This window comes from Arachis duranensis, chromosome 1 (assembly GCF_000817695.3).
Source record: "Arachis duranensis cultivar V14167 chromosome 1, aradu.V14167.gnm2.J7QH, whole genome shotgun sequence".
NCBI classification, from domain to species: domain Eukaryota; kingdom Viridiplantae; phylum Streptophyta; class Magnoliopsida; order Fabales; family Fabaceae; genus Arachis; species Arachis duranensis.
Genome location: NC_029772.3, coordinates 12,643,996 through 12,650,382, shown reverse-complemented (window position 1 = coordinate 12,650,382; position 6,387 = coordinate 12,643,996). Strand labels below are relative to the sequence as shown.

Genomic DNA, 6,387 nt, shown 5'->3' with positions numbered 1-6,387 from the left:
ATACAAGCGATTAGGGCTTGTAACTATTACAAGTTCATTAACGCCTAATCCGCTAAAACACGCTGCAACTCCTACGTCACTTACACGCGCCATACAAAGATCCCGCGTTTGTATAACTACCAAATTTAAAAGATTTGTTTCCTTCTTTGTTTTCTTTCTTTTCAAATTTCATCGTTCTTCTCGCGCGTCTTCCCCTGGTTTTTCGATCGTTCTTTTCCTCTCCTTTCTCATTGGTTTGTTCTTCGTCATTGACGTTAGTTTTTCTCTCTGTAACTCCAGCTTCGTTTTGACATGGTGTATTTATAGTTTTTGACATAGTGTATTCTGCAACCTCTCTGTTGTTGATGACCAGTTTGTTCCGAAAGTTGGAATGACCTTTACCACCCTTGAAGATGCTGGAAAATTTTACATGAACTATACCAAGGTTGCAGGTTTTTCTACAAGAGTTCGGAGCACAAATAGAAAGGAAAATGAGATTAAGAATCAATTGATTACATGTAGCAGAGAGGGAAAATGAAACTCTCATAGCAAAGACTCATTTGATAGGAATTGGAATGATTTTCTGCTAAACTTTGGTCTTGTGGACAACAAGTGGCTTTCAGGTAGTGTTGGGTTAAAATCTGCAGCAGGGGTGTAAATTTAATTTGTTATCGGGTGTATTTATAGTCTGTGTTTGGGTGTATTATGCAGATCTCTATGCAGACCGTCATATTTGGGTTCCAATCTATCTGGATCACCACTTCATATTATAGTGCCTGTAAATCAGACATTTTGAATACACCAGAGAGAGTTTAATTAATTTTGATCTTGTGGACAACAAGTGGCTTTCAGGTAGTGTTGGGTTAAAATCTGCAGCAGGGGTGTAAATTTAATTTGTTATCGGGTGTATTTATAGTCTGTGTTTGGGTGTATTATGCAGATGTCTATGCAGACCGTCATATATGGGTTCCAATCTATCTGGATCACAACTTCATATTAGTAATCCTTCCCAAAGTCAGAGTGCTCCACCAAGAAGTGGGAGAGGTACATATATCTATCTCAATCTAATTGGATTCCCACTATTCATATGGTGGCTTCCAAATGGAAAATTCAGATTCCAAACGAGACATCATTGCGGCTAGTTTGTCCAATCTAACTTCACTTCTAACAAACAAACATCTTATATCACATATCACATGCCAAATTCAAATCGACACGACTATAAGTTATAGTTGAGCTCTTCTTCATCTTAAAGACATGGCATAAAGTTATGGTTCAGAACTAATAGAAAATCATGAGTGCAAAAGAAATTAAATGGTGTTTCTTAAGTATAGTCCTCAAGAGAGTATAAGCATATTATTATTGCATAAAGGAACAAAGTCCAATGGTACAATACATAAATCTGAATCATGATAGAACTTCCTATTCTCTCATCATTTAAACTTGTACTATTAAATTACCTTGTTTATAATATATAATATCAAGCTCAACTCAGTGCAGCTAACACGATTCATAAGAAGAAAAAGATATGCACTTTTTCATCAGCTTGTTCTGTTTTCTGGTGCTTGTCATTTTCTTCCTCTGTTGATTGGATTTGTTCTTCCTATTCTTCTTATTCTTCAAGGTGCCCTTGACCAAGAGTTTATTCAAGGTGGCTAAAAGGGAAGCGCCGCCTCTGGTAGCGGCGGTCAACCCAGGCTCCGGTGAAGGATAGAATATCAAGTTTGGTTCAGTAAGATATGGATGCAGCATCATATGCCTATCAATTGTGTAAGCAAGAGACACCAACTCATATGAGTCATACAATGAGCTTCCACAATCCCATATTGGAAGACCTCCTCCTTCTTCTTCCTTGGAACACGTTCCAATCATCATAGGAAGATCCATGGTGTCTTCCTCGCAGAGAAAATCACTGCAAGTGCACAGATTCATCCAAGTTTTCTTCCTTTATATATTGTGTTGTGTTCAAAGCTACTTTTGGAAACGGTATTAATTGCTGTCCAAGTTTAAATGCACGAGATTCTCATACCCTACCTAGCATATCATAGCATGCAATAATGTGTGCAGTGCATGAATGAATTTGTATGGATATGGATATATAAGGAAATGCATTTATGATGGCATCAACTCAAAATGCACTTAGCATTTCAGGAAGGATTCTTGATCTGTAATTTCAGTTTTTTATTAATTTGATTTGGTATAGCATAATTGTTGTTGTCTGTATGGAAAGTTGTTGAACGTTTTTCTTCATATCTTTATTTCCTAATCAAAACACCAATGAAATGAACACCAGAACACCATACAAAACACGAACATAAATTTAAAATTTTTAATTATTTTTAATATTTTTTAATTATATAAAATATTTAAAATATTTTTATTTTAATAATTAATAATATATACTATTTTTAAATTTATTTTAAGAATACATATTAAGAATAAAATTTAACATGCTGATATATAATAATATTTAAATATATTTAAATATATAAAAAATATTTTTTATTTTTTATTAATATACAGTTAAACACACAAAAAATATATATCAAACAAATATTAATTGAGTGTCGTATCTAATAGCACGACTAAATGAAATATTCATATACTTTAAAAATTGTGGCTCACTTTTAACTTACATAGTTACATATAATATAATATTTTTATATAAAAATATAGTTGATTCGTTAAATAGTTTGACTAATTTAATATAATATATGTTTACATAATTACATCTACCATCTTCATAACATCTTGGTAAGAAAAGCTAACTTACGTGTAAAGCAACATAGCCCAACAAAAATAGTAAATGAATAAAGCATAGCAAAAAAAGAATTCCCAAAAAAAAAAAGAATACAAAGACAAAAGTTAGCTAAAAAAAAAACATCTTTTTCTCAAATGAATATTTTTGTGTGTGGATAAATTAATAATAAATTAACTTTTTAGTTTTTTGAAATAGAATTAAGAGAGATTAAATTATATAGAATTTAAAAGATAAGAGATTAATTGTCTTTTTATTTTTAAAATATTCTATAATACAAAAATAATATAAAATGAGTAATCTCGTATTTTTTGTATTTATACTTGTTTAACTTTGTATATATATATTTTTAGTAGAGTAACGAAAAAAAAATTCCCAAAAAAAAAAGAATACAAAGAAAAAAGTTAGCTAAAAAAAATCTTTTTTTTCAAATGAATATTTTTGTGTGTGGATAAATTAGTAATAAATTAACTTTTTAGTTTTTTGAAATAGAATTAAGAGAGATTAAATTATATAGAATTTAAAAGATAAGAGATTAATTGTCTTTTTATTTTTAAAATATTCTATAATACAAAAATAATATAAAATGAGTAATCTCGTATTTTTTGTATTTATACTTGTTTAACTTTGTATATATATTTTTAGTAGAGTAATTAAAATTTTCTTAGCAAATAATAAAATCATAATTTATGAATTTTAAAAGTTAGTTATTAATATAATCTTTATTAGTATTTTAATAATAAATGTGAATTTAATTTCGTCAAGTTATAATTCAAATGACATAATTTCCTCGTCCTCATTTAGAAGTGATTTGATGGAGAATATTAGAGTATAATTAATATCAATTAGTATTATTTAGCATATCTAAATATTTATTATAAAATATTACGTATTTATTATTTCTATTCTCTTAACACACATAAATTTTTTTTATATTGTATCATTTCACACAACTTAAATAAACACATATTTTTTCTGTTGCCCTTTCTTATCTTTTTCACACAACTATTGTTATTTTTTCAGAAAGTCTCTCGTTTCATAAAAAAAGCAAAAAACAGGTAACTGTAGCTATATCTTTAGCTGAGCATCGTACTTTGGCATCGGCTACATGTGAAGAATTATGGTTGTTCTATGTGCTTGCTACTTTCAAATTGCCTTTAACCAAGCCAATTCAGTTATTTTGTGACAACAAATCTACTTTACGCATGGCTGCAAATTTGAGATTCTACGAAAGAACCAAGTATATATATTGAATCGACTGCCATATGGTGCATGATTAAACTCAAAGTGAGATTATTAAACTCCTCCTAATTACTTCAGTGAATTAGTTGGCAAATATGTTCATCAAAGCTCTCTTTGTTCTCAGACATTTCAACACCTTTCACTCCAAGTTAGAAATGTCGAACTTAATTTTTCTAGTTTGTGAGAGAATGGAGAAAATATGACTGATCCAGCCAAGAGAAAGAAAAGGTGACAGAATGATGCATGCATGCATAACTAACTAAAATGTTTATGAAGTTTGTTATGCTAGAGTTGCTATTAGCTACGTACCGGTGTTAGTTGCTGTAACTAAATATTTAAGAGTTAGTTAAGTTAACTGAAAGATTATTCATAACAGGCAACGGAAGAAAAGGAGATAATCCTAAAGATTTATTTTTGTGTTTAAATTTTATTCCAATAATAATGTATACATCAGATCTAAATACCTGTGTATGCTAGTAAAAATAATTTTCTCCTTCGATGGTACGAAGGCGCTATGCGTATCCACACCGAGACTAACCTTTGCTGTCAACACGTTGACCAATGGACATCTGATCTAAATTGAAAAATCTCTTGTAACTCTTTGCACGCCATAACCTTCTTCTCCAAGAATTAGGCTCACATACATTTATGTGTGTAGAGGTAAAGGAATAAAAACATTATTTTTCTCTCTTTTTCATATTCCTCTACTCTTGGCATACATATATATAGTATGAGATTTGTTACTGATTTTAAATTTGAATCTCAATTCAAATTTAAATCATATCTTGAAATTCTAAATCTGAATCTTTCAAATTTATGAATAATATCATAACTCAATTTGAAACAGAATCAGTTAGGATCACATCTAAATTTAGAATTCAAATTTAGAAATAGAATAACTAATTATTTTCAAATTTTATTTAATATTCTCAATTATCATACTATTATTATATTCTTGGTGCTAGCAAAGAATATAATAATATTCCATTTGAATTAATATAATTATTTATTTGATCAAATCAAAATAATAATTAAATAATTCTATAGCAAAGATTAGAACACTCGTTAGTGTGTGACCCTATAGGTTCAATACTAAGCGGGTAGTAAATTAGTCATACTAAATTTACTAATCAAGGTTGGCGTCTAGCAACACTCCTCAACGACCCGATAGTATGAAGTAATATATTTTTACTAAGAACCTTAGAAGAACAAAGTATAATTCCTTTCATCTTTCCAACTCTTGGTTAACCCTTAGAGTATGGTTTAATTATCAAACTCTAACTTGTTACCATTATTATAATGAACTTTGAACGACTTAAGAAACTCATTTCTTCATTCATTCAATCTTCTTGGCCAAGATTTTATTCATCTCAGTCATTATAATCATAAAGCTCAACCTCTTTACCGATAGTTAACGGATTTCTTATTGACTAATCATTAATTCTACAAGTATTTAAATCATACTCAATATCCATTCAACTAGCACCCTAGGGTATTAGGTGTCCGGAATCAAAGTATAATAAATACATTATTAATTACTATGACAGTCGCAGGTCAAGGGAAACTCTATTACTATGTTCATCTTGAAAATGTCCTATTGACAAATATACGGTAATTATAACCATTAGGAATTCTCAAGGTGAGTCAGTTTAATGGTCATATCTCTATATGCACCATATATATATATATATAATTTAATAAATGAGATATATTAATCTTCATCCAATGAAGACCATTATATATATATTGATCTTTTTGGATTATTAATATCCTTTTTAATAATCATATGATCAAGAACAATTTAGATTAAATTATAAAAGATTTATCTCTTAATATTATGATCACTATCACAATGATAAATCTCTAAATTTAATCAAGGACCTTATTATATTAACATTTTAATATAATAACATAACAAATTATTTGACAAATGATTGATTGGATTGTGGTCATACTATTTATTCCCAATAATCTCCCACTTGCATCAGAGCCAATCATGATAGATTGGATCTTGGGCATACTATTATCACAATATAATCTTCCACTTGCACTAGAGCCAATCAATCATGTATATAATTTTTTAATGCACATTTGTGTTTATCAAAACTCTTTTGACCTTAAACACCTTTGCTCTTGAGCATGTTTGCTTGACCTTTTGTAAAATACACCTAGTGCTTAATAAATATCACGTTTTCTCAAAACGTGAAATCTCCCACTACAATAATGCATAATTTTATTTGAAGGACAATTCTTATTGAATATGATTATAAAAAATCTAAATAACCATTAGATCTATCTTTATAGAATTGTATCATTATACAAATAGGCTACTTTTTCGAAAAGTTAGTTTGACGATCAAACCTTTTATACTTTCAGGAGAAAGTATATCCTCTATTGAGTGATATATA

At 29.1% G+C, this 6,387-nt stretch overlaps 1 protein-coding gene across 1 annotated transcript in view; it reads left to right on the top strand.

The window, feature by feature from the left end:
* LOC107479052 (ABC transporter B family member 2-like) overlaps positions 1–6,387 on the top strand; it is a 51,545-nt gene that overhangs the window by 428 nt on the left and 44,730 nt on the right. The window lies entirely within an intron of this gene.